We start from the raw sequence: 19788 nt of genomic DNA, 5'->3' as shown, positions 1-19788 counted from the left end.
CAAAAAGCTTATCCACCATGATCAAGTCAGCTTCATCCCTGGGATGCAAGGCTGGTTCAACATACACAAATCAATAAATGTAATCCATTACAAAAGCATAACCAATGACAAAAACCACATGATTATCTCAATAGATACAGACAAAATTCAACATCCCTTCATGCTAAAAACTCTCTATAAACTAGGTATTGATGGAATGTATCTCAAAATAATAAGAGCTATTTATGACAAACCCACAGCCAATATCATACTGAATGGGAAAAAACTGGAAGCATTCCCTTTGAAAACCAGCACAAGACAAGGATGTCTGCTCTCACCACTCCTATTCAACATAGTATCAGAAGTTCTGGCCAGACCAATCAGGCAAGAGAAAGAAATGAAGGGTATTCAATTAGTAAAAGAGGAAGTCAAATTGTCTCTGTTTGCAGATGACATGATTGTATATTTAGAAAACCCCATCATCTCAGCCCAAAATCTCCTTAAGTTGATAAGCAACTTCAAGAAAGTCTCAGGAAACAAAATCAATGTGCAAAAATCACAAGCATTTCTATACAGCAATAACAAACAGGGAGTCAAACCATGAGTGAACTCCCATTCACAATTGCTACAAAGAGAATAAAATTCCTAGGAATCCAACTTACAAGGGATGTGAAGGACCTCTTCAAGAAGAACTACAAACCACTGCTCAAATAAGAGAGGACACAAACAAATGGAAAAACATTCCATGATCATGGGTAGGAAGAATCAGTACTGTGAAAATGGCCATACTGCCAAAAGCAATTTATAGATTCAATGCTATCCCCATCAAGCTACCATTGACTTTCTTCACAGAGTTGGAAAAAACTACTTTAAATTTCATATGGAACCAAAAAAGATCCTGCATAGCCAAGACAATCCTAGCAAAAGAACAAAGCTGGAGGCATCACGCTACCTGACTTCAAGCTATACTACAAAGCTACAGTAACCAAAACAGCATGGTACTGGTACCAAAACAGAGATATAGACCAATGGAACAGAACAGAGGTCTCAGAAAGAGCTCCACACATCTACAACCATCTGATCTTTGACAAACATGACAAAAACAAGCAACAAGGAAAGGATTCCCTATTTAATAAATGGTCTTGGGAAAACTGGCCAGCCATATGCAGAAAGCTGAAACTGGATCCCTTCCTTATACCTTATACAAAAATTAATGCAAGGTAGATTAAAGACTTAAACATAAGGCCTAAAACTATAAAAGCTCTAGAAGAAAACCTAGGCAATACCATTCAGGACATAGGTATGGGCAAAGACTTCATGACTAAAACACCAACAGCAATGGCAACAAATCCAAAATTCACAAATGGGATCTAAGCTCAAGAGCTTATGCACAGCAAAACAAACTGTTATCAGAGTGAACAGGCAACATACAGAATGGGAGATAATTTTTGCTATCTATCCATCTGACAAAGGGCAAATATCCAGAATCTACAAAGAACTTAAACAAATTTACAAGAAAAAAACAACCCCATCAAAAAGTGGGCAAAGGATACGAACAGACACTTCTCAAAAGAAGACACTTATGTGGCCAACAAACATATGAAAAAAAGCTCATCAACACTGGTCATCAGAGAAATGCAAATCAAAACCACAATGAGATACCATCTCATGTCAGTTAGAATGGTGATCATTAAAATCAGGAAACAACAGATGCTGGAGAGGATATGGAGAAATAGGAACGCTTTTACACTGTTGATGGGAGTATAAATTAGTTCAACCATTGTGGAAGACAGTGTGTCAATTCCTTAAGGATCTAGAACTAGAAATACCATTTGGCCCAGCAATTCCATTACTGGGTATATACCCAAAGGATTATAAATCATTCTACTATACAGACACATGCACACGTATGTTTATTGAAGCACTATTCACAATACCAAAGACCTGGAACTAACCCAAATGCCCATCAATGGTAGATTGGATAAAGAAAATGTGGCACATATACACCATGGAATACTATGCAGCCATAAAAATGGATGAGTTCATGTCCTTTGCAGGGACATGGACAAAGCTAGAAACCATCATTCTCAGCAAACTAACACAGGAATAGAAAACCACTGCATGTTCTCACTCATAAGTGGGAGTTGAACAATGAGAACATGTGGACACAGGGAGGGGAACATCATGCACCGGGGCCTGTTGGGGGGTGGGGGAGCTAGGGGAGGGATAGCAATAGGAGAATTACCTAATATAGATGATGGATTGATAGGTGCGGCAAACCACCATGGCACGTGTATACCTATGTAACTTATCTGCATGTTCTGCACATATACCCCAGAACTTAAAGTATAATAAAAAAAATAATAAAGGAATGAAGCATGCTTACAAGATCTAGAAAATAGCCTCAAAAGCCAAATCTAAAAGATATTGACCTTAACAGGGAGATAGCAAGAGAGATAGTGGTAAAAAATTTATTTGAAGGGATAATAACAGAGAACTTCCCAAACCTACAGAAAAAAATATCAATATTCAAGTTCAAAAAGGTTATAGAACACAAAGCAGAGTTGTGCCAAAGAAGACTACCTCAAGGCATTTATAATCACACTTCCAAAGGTCAAAGATAAAGAAAGGATCTGAAAAGCAGCAAGAGAAAAGAAAGAACAAATATCAAAGATAAAGAAAGGATCTGAAAAGCAGCAAGAGAAAAGAAAGAACAAATAACATAATATGGAGGTCCAATCTGTCTGCAGCAGACTTTTCAGTAGAACATGACCAGCCAGGAGAGAGTGGCATGACATATTTATAGTGATGAAGGAAAGAACTTTTACCCTAGAATAGTATATCTAGTGAAAATATCCTTTAAGCATGAAGGACAAATAAAAACTTTTCGAGAATAACAAAAGATGAGGAGGTTCATTAATACCAGGTCTATCCTACAAAAAAATGCTAAAGGAAGTACTTCAATCTGAAAGAAAGTGATGTTAATGAGCAATAAGAAATCATCTGAAGGCACAAAACACACTAGTAACAGTAAGCACACAGAAAAATACAGAATATTATGACACTGTGAATGTGGTATGTAAACTACTCATATCTTGAATAGAAAGACTAAACAATGAAACGATAAAAAAAAAAACTAAAACAACTTTTTAAGACAAACAACAAAAAGTTAAAAAGTGAGGGGATGAAGTTAAAGTGTATCATTTTAGTTACTTTTTTTCTTTTTGTTTGTTCGAGACTGTATGTAATCAGTGTCAAGTTGTCATCAGTTTAAAATAATAGGTTGTAAGACAGTATTTGCAAACCTTACAGTAACTTCAAATTTGAAAACATAAAATGGGTATACAAAAAAAGGAAGAAAGAAGAGAGGACCGCAAAATAACCAGAAAAACAAATTTAAAAATGGCAGGAGTAAACCCTTACTTATCAATAATAAAATTGAAAGTAAATAGAACAAACAATCCAATCAAGAGATACACTTCACCTATAAAGGTACAAACAGACTGAAAATAAAGGGATGGAAAAAGATATTTCATGCCAATGGAAGCCAAAAAAGGATAAGAATAGCTATACTTAACATCACACAAAACAGATTTCAAGACAAAAACCTAGGGAGTCAAAGAAGGTCATTGAATAGTGATAAAGCGGTCAAACCAGCAAAAGAATATAACTATTTTAAATATATTAATATATGTACCCAAGACTGGAGCACCCAGATGTGCAAAGCAAATATTATTAGAGCTAAAGAGGGAGATAGACCCCAATATAACAATAACTGGAGAACATTTCAACACTCCACTTTCAGCATTGGACAGATCTTACAGATGGAAAATTAGCAAAGCAACATTGGAATTAATCTGCACTATGGAGGAAATGGACCTAATAGGTATTCATAGAACATTTCATCCAACAGCTGCAGAATACACATTCTTCTCAGCACATAGATCATTTTCAAGGAGAGACCATATGTTAGGTTACAAAACAAATCTTAAAACATTCAAAAAATTTGAAATACTATCAGCACTTTCTTTTTTTTTTTTAATGTAACATAGCAGATTTTATTTTTATTTTTTTTTAAATTTATTTATTATTATTATACTTTAAGTTGTAGGGTACATGTGCATAACGTGCAGGTTTGTTACATATGTATACTTGTGCCATGGTGGTGTGCTGCACCCATCAACTCGTCATTTACATCAGGTATAACTCCCAATGCAATCCCTCCCCCCTCCCCCCTCCCCATGATAGGCCCCTTCTTTAACCACAATGGAATAAAACCATAAATCAATAACAAGTGGAATTTTGGAAACTGTAGAAACACATAAAAATTTTAAATATATATATGCTCCTGAATGACCAGTGGGTCAAGGAAGAAATTGAAAAAAAAATTTAAAAATGCTTGAAACAAATGATAAAGGAAACACAACTCTCTCAAAACTTATGAGATACAGCAAAAGCAGCACTAAGAGGGAAATTTATAACTTAAGTGCTTGCATCAAAAAAAAAAAAAAAAAAACCTTCAGTATTTTAATGATGTATCTTAAATCACTAGAAAAGCAAAAGCAATCTAAACCCAAAATTAGTGGAGAAAAAGAAATACTAAAGATTAAAACAGAAATAAATAAAATTGAAATGAAGAAAACAATACAGAAGATCAATAAAACAAAAGTTGGTTTTCTGAAAAGTTAAACAAAATTGACAAACATTTATCCAGACTAGGAAAAAAAGAGAGAAGATCCAAGTAAATATAATTGGACATGAAAAAAGAAGACATTGTAACTGATACTGCAGAAATTCAAAGGATTATTAGTGGCTACTATTAGCAACTATATGCCAATAAATTGGAAACTCTAGAAGAAATGGACAAACTGCTAGACACATACAACCTACTAAGATTGAGTCATGAAGAAATCCAAAACCTGAACAGACCAATAAGAATTAACAAAATCAAAGCCGTAATAAAAAGTCTCCCAGTAAAGAGAAGCCTGGGACCTGATGGCTTTACTGCTGAATTCTACCAAACATATAAAGATGAACTAATGCCAATTTTACTCAAACTATTCTTAAAAATAGAGGAGGAGGGAATACTTCCAAACTCATTCTGTGAGGTCAGTATTACTCGAATTCCAAAATTAGACAAAGACACATCAAAAAAGAGAAAACTACAGGCTAATATCTCTTGTGAATACTGATGCAAAAATCCTTAACAAAATACTAGCAAGCTAAATTTAACAATATGTTTAAAACATCATTCATCATGACCAAGTGGGATTTATTCCAGAGATGCGAGCATGGTTCAACATATGCACATCAATCACTGTGATGCATCATATGAACAGAACGAAGAACAAAAACCATATGACCATTTCAGTTGATGCTGAAAAATAATATGATGAAATTTAACATTCCTTCATGATAAAAACTCTCAAAAAATGGATGTAGAAGGAATATACCTCAACACAATAAAAGCCATATCAGACAGACTAACAGCTAGTATCATACTGAATGGTGAGAAACTGAAAACCTTTCCTCTAAGATCTGGAACACAACAATGAAGTGCACATTCACCGCTGTTATTCAACATAGTAATGAAAGTCCTAGCTAGAGTAGTCATACAAGAGAAATAAATAAAGGGCATCCAAACTGGAAAGGAAGAAGTAAAATTATACTTGTTTGCAGATGATTTGATCTTATATTTGGAAAATCTTAAAGACTCCACTGAAAAACACTTTAGAACTTATAAACAAATTCAGTAAGATTGCAGGAGACAAAATGAACATATGAAAATCAGTACCATTACTATATACCAACAGTGAATGATCTGAAAAAGGAATAAAAAAGTTCCATTTACAACAGCCACAAATAAAATTAAATACCTAGGAATTAAACAAAGAAGTGAAAAATCTCTATAAGAAAAGTATAAAGTGTGGATGAAAGAAGTTGAAGAGGACCCCAAGAAATGGAAAGATAGTTCATGTTCATGAATTGGAAGAATCAATACTGAAAAAATGTTCATATTACCCAAAGCAATCTACAGATTCAATTCCTATGAAAATACCAATGGCAATCTTCACAGAAATAGGGAAAATAATTCTAAAATTTGTATGGAACCATAAAAGACCCAGAATAGCCAAAGTTATCCTAAACAAAAAGAACAAAACTGGAAGAATCACATCACCTGACTTCCAATTATACTACAGAGCTATAGTAACCAAAACAGCATGGTACTGGCATTAAAAAAAAAAAAAAAAAGGACACATACATCAATGGAACAGAATAGAAAACCCAGAAACAAATCCCCATGCTATAGTAAACTCATTTTCAACAAAGGTACCAAGAACATAGACTAGGAAAATGACAGTGCCTTTAATAAATTGTATGGGGAAAATTGGATATCCATATGCAGAAGAATGAAACTAGTCCCATATCTCTCATTATATGTAAAAATCAAAATGAATTAAAAAATTAAATCTAAGACCTCAAACTATGAAACTACTCAAGAAAGCTTTGAGAAAATGCTCCAAGACATTGATCTGAGCAAAGATTTCTTGAGTAATATCGTACAAGCACAGGTAATCAAAGCAAAAATGGTCAAATGGAATCACATCAAGCATTTTCAAGTTAAAAAGCTTCTGCACAGCAAAGAAAACAATCAACAAAGTGAAGAGACAACCCAAGAATGGGAGAAAATATTTGCAAGCTACTCATCTGACGAGGGGTTAATTACCAGAATATACAAGGAGCTCAAACAACTCTATAGGAAAAAAAAAAAATCTAATACTCTGATTAAAAATGGGCAAAATATTTGAATAGACATTTCTCAAAAGAAGACATACAAATGGCAAACAGGCATATGAAAAGGTACTCAACATTATCCATAATCAAAGAAATACAAATAAAACTACAATGAGATATCATCTCACCCCAGTTAAAATTGTTTATATTTAAAAGACAGGCAATAACAAATATTGGTGAGGATGTGGAGGAAAGGGAACGCTTTTCCACTGTTGATGGGAATGTAAATTAGACAACCACTACAGAGAACAATTTGGAGTTTTGTTAAAAAACTTAAAAAAGAGCTACCATATGATCCAACAATTCAAATGCTGGGTATATACCCAAAAGAAAGGAAATCCATATATTGAAGAGATATCTGCATTGCCATGTTTTTTGCAGCACTGTTGACAATATCCAAGATTTGGAAGCAATCTTAGTGTCCACCAGCAGATAAATGGATATAGAAAATCTAGCCAGGTGCAGTGGCTGATGCATGTAATCCGAGCACATTGGGAGGCCAAGGCAGGCAGATTTCTTGAGCCTAGGAGTTTGAAAACAGCCTGGACAATATGGCAAAACTTCGTCTCTACAAAAAACACACTAATTTGCTGGGCATGGTGGCACACACATGTGGTCCCAACTCCTCAGAAGGCTAAAGTGGGAGGATTACTTGAGCCTGGGAGGTCGAGGCTGCAGTAGGCTGTAATTCCACCACTGCACTCCAGCCTGAGTGACAGAGTGAGACCCTGTCTTTAAATAAATAAATAAACAAATAAATAAAATTACTAAAGGAGTATAATTGAATTATTTGTAACAAAAGATAAATGCTTGAGGGAATGGATATCCCATTTTCCATGATGTGCTTATTTCACATTGAATATTTGTATCAAAATATGTCATGTACCCCATGAATATATAAATACCTAATATGTACCCACAAAATAAAAATTAGAAATAATTAAAAAGTAACCTCAATAGCTACAAAGAAAATTAAATATCTAGGAATTAACTATAGAGCACAGTTTGGAGGTTTCTCAAGAAATTAAAATTGAGCTACCATAAGAACCAGCAATTCCACAGCTGGGTATATGCCCACAAGAAAGAAAATCAGTGTATCAAAGAGATTCCCATGTTTGCTGCAGCCCTGTGGACAATAGCCCAGATTTGGAAGCAACCCTAGTGTGCATCAACAGAAGAATGGATAAAGAAAAAAAAAATGTGGTACACATACACAATGGAGTACTATTCAGGCATGAAAAAGAATAAGATTCAGTCATTTGCAATAACATGGATGGAACTGGAGGTCATATGTTAAGTGAAATAAGTCTGGCACCGAAAGGCAAACTTTGCATGTTCTCACTTATTTGTGGCAGCTAAAAATCAAAACAATTAAACTCATGGAGATAGAGAATAGAAGGATGGTTGCTAGAGGCTGGAAGGGTAGCAGGGGGGTTGGAGAGAAGTGGGGATGGTTAATGGGTTAAAAAATAGAAAAAAATTAGAATCTGATAACACAACAGGGCGACTATAGTCAATAACAATTTAGTTACGTGTTTTAAAATAACTAAAACAGCATAATTGGATTGTTTGTAACACAAAGGATGCATGCTTGAGGGGATGAATATCCCATTTTCCATGATGTGATTATTACACCTTGCATGCCTGTGTCAAAGTATCTCATGTACCCAATAAATATATATACTTGCTATGTACTCACAAAAATTAAAAATAAAAAAAATTAAAAAGAAATCTTGGACCTTTTAGTAGGTTTATTGTAAGTGGTGGTATTAGATAATAATTTTGCAAATGAGAAAATGTATTTAAGTTTTGGGGACCCAGATTTCTCACTGTATGAGTACGGAATAGAAAAATAGTATCTGGAGCTCTTCCCTATTTCTATAGAGAAAAATAGATACCTACACTTTATAAAAAGGGCATATACTTAGGAAGACAGATAAGCATATATATCTGCTCTCTGTTATTTTCATTCTTTTTATATTAACTTTTTATATTCTTTAAACATCTGGACTTTCACAGGTTTAATATTGTCACAGATTCCACAGGATTTAATTATTCATAATTTCCATTTTCTTTGTTTATGTTCAAATTATCACAATCTAGCCAGTTCAAGTCATTTTAATTTGTGACTTTTACCCTTTAACACTACTGTAGAAACTTTTAAATCACTCTTTCTGGAATAAGAAAGATGTGCTGGACCATGTTTGTTTTTCCATTATTCAAGGCACAGAATCAGCAACTTTCCTCATTCCTTTTTGTGGAAAACTGTATTTTAGGCCAAAATTTGGTTACTAACTTGCAACTGAGATGATTCCAGACTTACACTGGTAGCGGGCAGGGTGACAACATAGCAGGTAACTGTAGTGTCAGAGATGGAAAAGATCTTATTGTTAAAGTTGTGAATTCCCATTTATGTTTCAATTTCTATCTAATGTAATCCCATGCCTTCAAATTTTATTTCTATGTAAAACTAAATTATTTATTCTATTACTTGTTCAGCCCCTTACCTAAGCTATAATTATATCCCTTTCTTATTAAAATTTCTTCTTTTGCTCATTTATCACAATTTTGTAATGACTTTCTTCACACATTTCTAGATGTGTTGTTATATTCCTATGTCATATTGACTTTCCAATAAACCCTTTATTTTCTCATTTTCTTTGTAGGGGTTTATAACTAAAACCTTGCATTGCTCATTGTAGTAGGCAGGGTCCCAACAGAGAATAATCACAGTCAAATAGGGAATTAAGGATTTTTTTTTAATACTTTAAGTTCTGAGATACCTGTGCAGAACGCGCAGGTTTGTTACAGAAGTATACACGTACCATGGTGATTTGCTGCACCCATGAACGCATCGTCTACATTTGGTATTTCTCCTAATGCTATCCCTCCCCTAGCCCCTCACCCCATGAAAGGCCCCTGTGTGTGATGTTCCCCTCCCTGTGTCCATGTGTTCTTATTGTTCAGCTCCCACTTATGAGTGAGAACATGCGGTGTTTGGTTTTCTGTTCCTGTGTTAGTTGGCTGAAAATGATGGTTTCCAGCTTCATCCATGTCCCTGCAAAGAACATAAACTCATCCTTTTTTTATGGCTGCATAGTATTCCATGGTGTATATGTGCCACATTTTCTTTAGAATTAAGGAGATTTTAACAAAGGGATTATTTACATAGAAGTGGGCAAGATTTAAAGATTTAAAAGGAACCACCTAAGGATGGTACAGTGTCCTCTGATAGCAACAGAAGAAAGCTCTTACAACTTCTAGACCTGAGGGACAAAAAGGAACAACACAATTAGTAGAATCTGGAGAGAGAACTAGAGCTTATAGGAGCGGGGGTGTGATGATGGGCTTCAACAGAGCATCAGAGCATAGCCATGGCCCTACAGGGAGGGATCAGAAAAATAAATACTCAGACACACTTCTCTACCTGCCCTCTTACCTCCTGCTGATTTTTCTCACTGACTAACTCCAAGGGTAAGATGTGGTGGCAACAGGGTTCAGTGATGCAGTTCATAAAGCTTAGCCTCCTGAAACAAGACCTAGCCAGAGAAGGGCAGACAAGAAATTTGGGGAGAGGGCAAACGGAAAATGTCTATTCTTCTCAATAAAAGCCCCATCACTTTTTAAGTTTCAAATAATTTATCTAACTGCCAGTTTTATTTATTCCTGGCTATTCAAATGTATTATCTCCAAAACAGAATTCATTTTCAGAGCTCCATCCAAAACTTGTTTTTCCTCTCCTCCTAAGTAAATCATCCAACCATGTGCTCAAGTCAGGAATGTGACGTTCATTCTTAACTTCTTTTTTTCTTTCAAGCACAGTTATCCTTCAGGTAACATGGCCTAGAATTTATACTTTTTAAATCCACATCTTCTTTTTAGTCTCCACTGTCACAGTGTTAGCTTTAGGGACTTATCTTCTCCATGGACTATTGATTGTCATAGATTTGTAACTGGTCCTACTGTCACCAAGTTTTGTTCCCATCCATTTTGTTCTTCACATTGCTACTCTCAAATCCTACTTCTTTTCATCAAGACATATTGTCCCTTACTAGGACTACTTCTAGAGACTGTTAATTTGTTTTTTCCTCCTACTGTTGCTCTGCTTAAATCAGCTAATATTGTATTATAATCTGCTCATGCCTTTCATCCGATCATTATATAAAGGTCAAAGTCCTTAGCTTGGTATTAATGATCTTTTGTGATCTATTCCCAACTTACCTTTATAGCATCATTCTCACCACTCCTTCACATTCATCTTATGCTCTAATAATCCAAAGCATTTTTAGCTCCCAATGCACAACATTTTTTTTACAGTTACCATTTATTGACTGCACATAATATACCAGACACTGAAGTAGATTCTATGTATAAAAAGATGGATAAGGCTCAGCCCATGCCCTCAATAATATTCTTTAATCATAGTATTTCTACTCTATAATGCATTTCCCATTTTGTCAGTCTGGAAAGCTCTCTTCATTCATCAGGACTGAGCTTAAACATGGCTTCCTCTGTGAAGCCTTTCCTGATAAAAACAATTAGAGATAGCCACTTCCTCTTCAGCATCCCCTAATACCTTGTGCACATTTTTTCTTATAATACTTATTGCCCTACTAATTTTATTCACTTATATGTCTTGCTCTCCGACTAGAGTCTAAGTTATACTAGCATATTTTGAAAGTATTTTTATCCATAGTGCTTAGAAGCAATGCCAAAATGTTTGTTAAACGAAAGGATGGATGATGAAATCAGTGAATTAGAGTAAAAGTGCTAAGGTGAGAGAACAGGAAAGCAGAGAAGACAAAAGGAAAAATAGAAAAAGCCTCCACAACACTTGGTTTGAAAGTGTTTTGGGTCCATAGTATTTTCAAATTGAGACAAAAGACAGGAAACTAAGATGTTTGTTTTGTAATGCTCAAAGAATTCACACTGGGCAGTTATCTTTATAATGGATTTCACTTCAAGGGCTATATTTTGTAGCTATGTTTTAATTAATGGAAAGTGATTCCATGTGTCAACAGTGGGAAAGCCTACAAGGTGACCTCATTACAGTCAATGAGAAAGGTCATGTACAGCACTGTTCACATGTGTGATCTTATCTAGAAGCAGCCCAAATATAAACCACATTTACCAACACTGACTTGTAGGACATAGCTTATCCAGTGCTGTTACTTATAGTGTCTGATATGGTTTGGCTATGTCCCCACCAAAATCTCATCTCAAATTGCAGCTTCCATAATTTCCAGGTATTGTGGGAGGAACTGGGTGGGAGATAATTGAATCATACTGGAGGTTTTCCCTATACTGTTCTCATGGTAGTGAATAAGTCTCACAAATCTGATGGTTTTATAAGGTGAAGCCCTTTACACTTGGATCTCATTCTCTCTTGTCTGCCGCCACGTAAGACGTGCCTTTCACCTTCCACCATGATTGTGAGGCCTCCCCAACCACGTGGAACTGTGAGTCCACTAAACCTCTTTTTCTATATAAATTACCCAGTCTTGGGTATGTCTTTTATCAACAGCACGAGAAAACGGACTAATACAGTGTCTGTGCAATAACACATTGTTGAGAAAGAAATTTGGGTGCTGAAATTAATCAGAAGGTGCTTGATTCCCAGATGAATTAGTTAGAGTGTTTCCTGTCACATGAGTTAGTCTGGGAATCTCAGTTCTGTTCTGCTAATTATCTCAATGTATTATGCCTTCCTTTCCTATTTATATGATCTTTGTTATACTTTTGAGAAAGATAAATACAACTATAAATATATTTTCATTTAGTCAGAGGTTAAATGTGTTTCCACTTTAAAAATATTTTGTTTATATTTGGGAAATTACTGCTATTGAAACTACAGTAAAAGAGAAAGCAAAGTCTTTGAGAGTAGTGGAAAAAGCACTGACTGGGGCTTTACGTGACCTAGGGTCCAATCTTTGTTAGTTAGCTAATTAGACAGGTGGGTCTTAGACTAAGTAACTTTCCTGTGGACTCTAATTTTCTCTTCCAGAAAAATATATGCTTGACTAGATCAGAGGTGGCAAACTATAATATCACAGTTTGAATGCCATATCAGATGGATTTTATAAAAACATTTTGGGTCTGCGTGGCATTAAGAAATGAATTAGAAATATTCAGCTAAGTCTGCAATCTCAGATTTGCCAAAGTCCTCTGACATGTGCAGTTTGCCCTCAAATGGCACATGTGTGGAACACACCTGCAGAAGTATAATAAAGGCTTTGGGAACTAAACTTCCATATAAACACTGTCCAAGACCCAGACCAAACTCTGTTCTGGAAATCACCCCCATTCTTTCTGTTGTTGTACATCAGTTCGAGCTCACATCTGTCATATACTTGTAGATATATGAGAAATGAATTTGTCGTCTTTATGATAAATGGCCACTAAATTCTCCTTCTATTTTAAAATGTTGTGTCTTTTTTCAGAGAAGTTGGAAGAATATTTAGCCTGGCTTTGGGAAAATCTCTCACTACTATGTGTTGTTTAAGTTGGCTATGAGGCAGTTTTACTATAGTCATTGATTTCAGGCTTAGCTGTTTGACATCTTCTGAAATATTACGAATTTTTGCTGTTTTCTGAAAAGAGGACCCAAGACATTATATTTTACATTCCCGAGTGTGGCATTAATGTTCTTGATTCCCAAAGATGCAAATGAACAAAACTGAATTATAAGCATCATTTGGGAGCACCTTAAATACACAAGCAAACATTTATCTAACTTCTTCAAGTTCAAAGATATATGATATCTAAATAGCTAAGTTATAAAAAAATTATAAAAGGATTAGACCAATTGGAAGTCAAAGGAAACAGAAAGTGTTCTAATAAATCAATTTAGATTGCGTACAATTAGGCATTTCCAATTCTTGCATAAATGACTCTTCTGAATTTTAATAATATTATTTATTCTGCTTTAATTTTTGGAGTAGAGGTAAATTAAATAATTTTTCTTAGGGGAAAACTTTACTATCTTCCAAAAGACAGAGATTGAAAGCTGCCTTTTACTTTGTCTGACATATTTTATATATTGGCCAATCTGTAATTATTCATTTAGTTTAGTTTTAAGGATTTGTTTTCTGTATCTGTGAATTTTAAACTTTCTTTTAAATTAAAATTTATAAATTATATATGTTTTGGCAGAAGCTTGGAGTTGAATTTGAAGCCAAATGTAATAGGATTAATTAGCTACTCTTATTTACTTACATATTTTAATCTTTTAAATAAAGTCTAATTTTCTTTAAAATGTGAATTTTAACTCAAAATATTCAGTGATCATGATAGCAGGTGAGAGAAACGGGATATAATGTTGGTTTTATTGGTCTACTGGGTTGAGTAAATGTATCTACTAAAATGAACTTCTGTCAATTTCTATAAACCATTTTGTGATGAAAAAAGCACAGGCTTATTACTTTACATTTTCAGGGTTATTAAAGAAAGTTTTATTAGTCTCTGATGCTCATCAAAAAGTAGCAAGCACATAGGTTTGAGGATGTGTCCATTTGCAGAAACTACATGCAAAGAAAAATGTGCACAGTTATATTTTGAAAATCAGAATATGACTACCTGCAATTTGATTATCTGAAATTTCACCATGCCTGCTGAAGTGTGTCTTTTTCATTATGAGATCTCCAGCTTAAAAGAAATTGCATCGTTTCTCTTGTCCCCTCAGATCACTGAGGATACACTGTATAAATAATTGTTTATAAAAGTGTTTGCTTTGTAAAATTGAAGACAGCATGACAACTGAAGAGTCACTGCTAACTTTGTTTGGAAGTAAATTATGAGAACTTTCTTCCTCTTCCTCTGTCTAGTTTGTTGATTTATCTTTTTTTTTTTTTTTTTTTTTTTTTTTTTTTTTTTTTTTTGAGACACAGTCTTGCTCTGTCCGCCCAGCCTGGAGTGCAGTGGCACGATCTCGGCTCACTGCAAGCTCTGCCTCCCGGGTTCACGCCATTCTTCTGCCTCAGCCTCCCGAGGAGCTGGGACTACAGGTGCCCGCCACCACGCCCGGCTAATTTTTCGTATTTTTAGTAGAGACAGGGTTTCACCATGATAGCCAGGATGGTCTCGATCTCCTGACCTTGTGATCCACCCATCTCGGCCTCCCAAAGTGCTGGGATTACAGGCGTGAGCCACCGCCCCCGGCGACTGTGATTTATCTTAAAGATGAAATATTCTTATTTTGTTATGTATTCAGGTTGAGATGAAATGAGGCCTGGTTTCTCATTCAAAAGGAAAACCAGAGAGCAGAGGAATTGACACAATTTTTACCTCCTTCAAATTTAGCTAATAATTATTTTTTTAAACTATTGGATTGTTGATGATAAAGAGAATTATATTTAATTTACAAAATATTAATTTAAGAAAAAAGGTCATGTTTTAGCATTTGCCATTACTTCTTGGTGTTATTTGTGGAATTAACCTATACAATAACTTAATAACTTAAAAATAAGAATATAGGACACGGTTCTAGCCACAATGAGTAATCCTATTACCTTTATTATATCTAAAGACATCACAAAATACAAAACACTGACTTCAGAACTCTGAAGTAAGCATGTTGGAGCAGGAAATCAAAACCTAAAGAAAGGCTAATGTAGAGAAGATTTATTTTTTTCTTCCTTTATCTTCCAGCATTAACTCTAGGGAACGTTACACGAGTAATTGCACGACAGGCAGGCCAGAAAATACTCCACAAAAATCTCATCTTCCAGTGCAAGAGAAATATTTATTTTTTCTTCCTTTCTAATTTTTCCTGTCAGCCCTGCCTCAAGATCAGCCCCATCTGAGGCACAGCAGTATGGCATGATCCCCTAAAACCACGAGAGAAAGCTCATCTCTCTGAATAGAGAAACTAGGAAAAGGTATTTCTGTTATGTAAGTGTGGAGGAAATATCACATTTTCATATCGCTCTTTTATCACTTGATCTCAAGTGACAAGGACCTGCACATCATTGTGGGAAGGTAAAACTTTGAGAAAATTCCATCTTTCTGGCCAGAGGAATGGGAAAATAGACCCCTTCTAGGTGGAGAGTGTGGGGGAAATCCCTGAGAGAAGAAAGAAAAGATCACTGATTCTGAGTACGAAGCAACAAAAGTACAGGGCTCACCCGGCAAGCTATGCATGCATTGTATTACTCTGTTTTCACACTGCTACAAAGAAATACCTGAGACTGGGAAATTTATAATGGAAAGAGATTAATTAACTCACAGTTCCACATGGCTGAGGATGCCTCAGGAAACTTAGAATCATGGCAGAAGGCAAAAGGGAAGCAAGTACCTTCTCCACAAGGTGGCAGGAAAAAGAGAAAGCAAGGGAAACCACCACTTATTAAAACCTTCAGATCTCATGAGAACTCGCTCACTATTATGAGAACAGCATGGAGGACACTGCCCCCATGATCCAACCGCTTCCCATCAGGTCCCTCCCTCGACACGTGGTGATTACAATTCAAGGTGAGATTTGGGTGGGGACACAAAGCCAAACCACATCATGCACGAAACACACACACAAAATATAATAAACCATTTGACAACTGAGGTGCAATATAAACATTGCCCAAGGTCCAGATCAAACCCCAAGTGGCATACGCAAGAGACACACACAAACATTCTTGAAAAGTCTTTGAAAAATGAACTGGCATTGCAACCACCTCACAGAGAAAGCAAGAAAGAATGTGGAGTCTCAACCTAACTAGGTTGATTACCTACCACAAGAACAACACTGATAGCAACTGCACCAAAAACAAATCAGCATTCTCCAGAGGATTTTAAAAGGAACCAAAGCCTCACATCAAAGTATTCAAAATGTCCAGGATACCATGAAAAATTACTCAACATACCATGAAACAAAAAGCCTCACAAAATCTTAAGAGAAATACAATCAATAGATGGATATCAGCTCTGAGATAAAAGAGTTAAACATTGTCAACGGACTTGAAAGCAGCTGTTGTTGTGCATCATTAAGTAATAGCAAACAATCTCAAAACAAATGGATTAAGGAGGTAAATTCTCAATATAGAAATATAAAGCATAAAACAAATAGAAAGTTTGAACTTAAAAATACAATATTTGAAATTTAATAAATGTACTAAATGATCTCAGTAACAGAATGGAAATGGCAAAGGAAAGAACCTATGAACTTGAAATTAGATCAATAGAAATTATCCAAACTGAAGAGCAGAGAGAAACAAATGAAAAACTTAAATAGAATTTCAGAGACTTCTAGAATGACATCAAAACATTTAATACTCATGCCCTGGAGTCTCTGAAAAAGAGGAGATTAGCACAGAGAGAAGTATTTGAAAAGCTAACATTTGAAAAACTAATGATAAAACTTCTAAGATTCAGTAAAATATATAAATTAACATATTCATGAAACTCTGTGAGCCACAACCAGAAATACTCAGAGAAAACCATGCTCAGACACATCATAAACTGCTGAGCAACAAAAATAAAGAAAAAATATTGTTCCCTGCATATAAGGGCAGAACAATTGGAATAATTGCATATTTCTTATCAGAAACCGTAGAAGCTGCAATATTTTTAAAGTGCTGAAAGAAAGGAACTGTCAATGTAGAATTGTATAACCAGAGAAAATAACCTTAAGGAATGAAGGCAACATAAAGGCATTTTTAGATAACAGAAACCCAGAAAATTCATCACTAGCAGACCTACTCTAAAAGAATGCCAACGGATCTTCTTCGCATTGAAAGGAAAAAATACCAGAAGTAAACTCGGAACATAAGTATTAAAGGATGAGTAATAGGCATGATAAAGATGCAGGTAAGTATGATAGATAATAGCTCTCCTCTGAAGATCTTTGACGTAATATGTACGACTGTTGAAGGAAAAATTAGAACACTTTCTGGGGTCATTTTAGTGTATGTAGATGTAATACCCATACTAATTATAAAAGAAAGAAATCATGCCCTTTGTGGCAACATGGATGGAGCTGGAGGCCATTATTCTAAGGGACCTAATGCAAGAACAGAAAACCAAATACCACATGTTCTCACTTACAAGTGGGAGCTAAACACTGAATAAACATGATTGTAAAGGTGGGAACAAGACGCTAGGAATCACTAGATGCGGGATGCAGAGGGGCGTGGGTTAAAGAACCACCTGTTAGGTACTATGTTTATGGCCTGGGTGATGGGATTGTGGAGCCCCCAAGTCTCAGCATCATAAAACTTACCCATGTAACAAACCTGCATGTGTACCTTTAATCTATATTAAACGTTGAAAAAAAAAAAAAGCCCTATAACATAAAGAAAAGAGAATAAATAGATCTATGTGGTTATAAGATACTTTGCTTACTCTAAAAAGACTGTGAGAATATATATTAAAATTTGCAGTGCAACCACAAAAAATACAAGAGATAATGCATATGAGCCAATAGATAAAAGAAAATGGAATATTAAAATATATTCAAATAATTTTTTAAAATAATTGAGACACCGTGGTTTTAGTGAAAGATTAGCCACATAGATCAATGCCACAAAATAGAAAGTTCAGAAATAGACACATATGTATATGACCTATTGATTTTTGACAAAGATACAGGGGCAATTTCAATGGAGAGAGGATAGTCTTTTTATCCAAATACAAAAGGAAAAAAAAGAATAGTAATCTACACTTCACCCTTTATACAAAAACTCCCTCAAATGGACCATAGACTAAAAGATAAAACACAAATTTATAAAACTTTGATGGCATTCATAGCATGCCATTCCAACAGATGCCCCTTTGGCATATTGATCATTTTGAGTTAAGGACACTTGGAAAATAGCAGATGCAAGAAGGGCACTCTGACCTTCCTTTTTCTTCCTGAAAACAGGTGAAGATAAAACTCTCATGTGAAAGGTGTCCTTGCAGTGCTAGGAAGAACATTCTTATCACCAGAGATGAAAAGTTGAGACCGAGAGATAACTGCACAGAAAAAACATCAGAATCATCTTTATCTTCCTAGTCACCTTTCCACAATTAACTGCCCTAGCCTAAAACCTTTTCGCTCGTCAAATTTTTACAATTTACAACCCTTTGTCTAACCTAGTATGTAATCTTTCAGTCCTAGCTACTTCTTTGGATCTTCATTTTTCTTGTGAGAGCCCCTATGGATATGCAAACATTATGAAACAAAATTTGTCATCATTTCTCCTGTTAATATGTCCTATGCCAGTTTAATTCTTAGGCCCCGCCAGAGAACCTAAGAGGATACAGGAGAAATTCAACTTTTAGAAGAAAAAAAAGGAGGAAATCTTTGTGACCCTGGGTTACATAAACATTTATTGAGTATGACATTAATGACATGACCCATTAAAGAAAAAAATTGATGTATGTAATCAAAATTTAAAATTTTGTTCAGTGAATGACAATATAAAGACAAGCTGTAGGCCAAGCGCAGGGGCTCACACCTGTAATCCCAACACTTTGTAAGGTAAAGGTGGGAGAACTGCCTGAGCCGAGGAGTTCAAGGCCATCTTGGGCAACATAGTGAGACCCTGTCTCTACAAATTTTTTTAAAAAGATTAGCTGGGTATGGTGGTTCCTCCTTGTAGTCCCAGCTACTCAGGAGGCTGAGATGGGAGGACAGTTTGAGCCTGGGAGTTTGGGGGTGCAGTGAGTGATGATCATGTCACTCACTGTACTCCAGCCTGGAGGACAAAGTGAGACCCTGTCTCAAGTAGACAAGTAAGTAAAAGACAAGCTGTAGACAGAGAAAAATATTTGCAAATCACTTTTATACTAATATTTAAAGGCCATTCAAAACTTAACTATAGAAAAGCAAACAACCCAATGAACAAATAGACAATATGAACTGACACTTCACAAAAGAAGATATTTTAATGGCAAATAAGCACATGAAAAGATGTTCAAAATCATTAGTCATTTAGTGAACTGCAAATTAAAATCACAATAAGATATTGCTGCATACCTATTGGAGTGACTGAAATCCAAAACTGACAATGCCAAGAGCTGACAAGGATATGGAACAAGTAG

The sequence above is a fragment of the Macaca mulatta genome, chromosome X, assembly GCF_049350105.2.
Source record: "Macaca mulatta isolate MMU2019108-1 chromosome X, T2T-MMU8v2.0, whole genome shotgun sequence".
In the NCBI taxonomy this organism is placed as follows: Eukaryota; Metazoa; Chordata; class Mammalia; order Primates; family Cercopithecidae; genus Macaca; species Macaca mulatta.
This window is presented reverse-complemented; position numbering follows the sequence as displayed.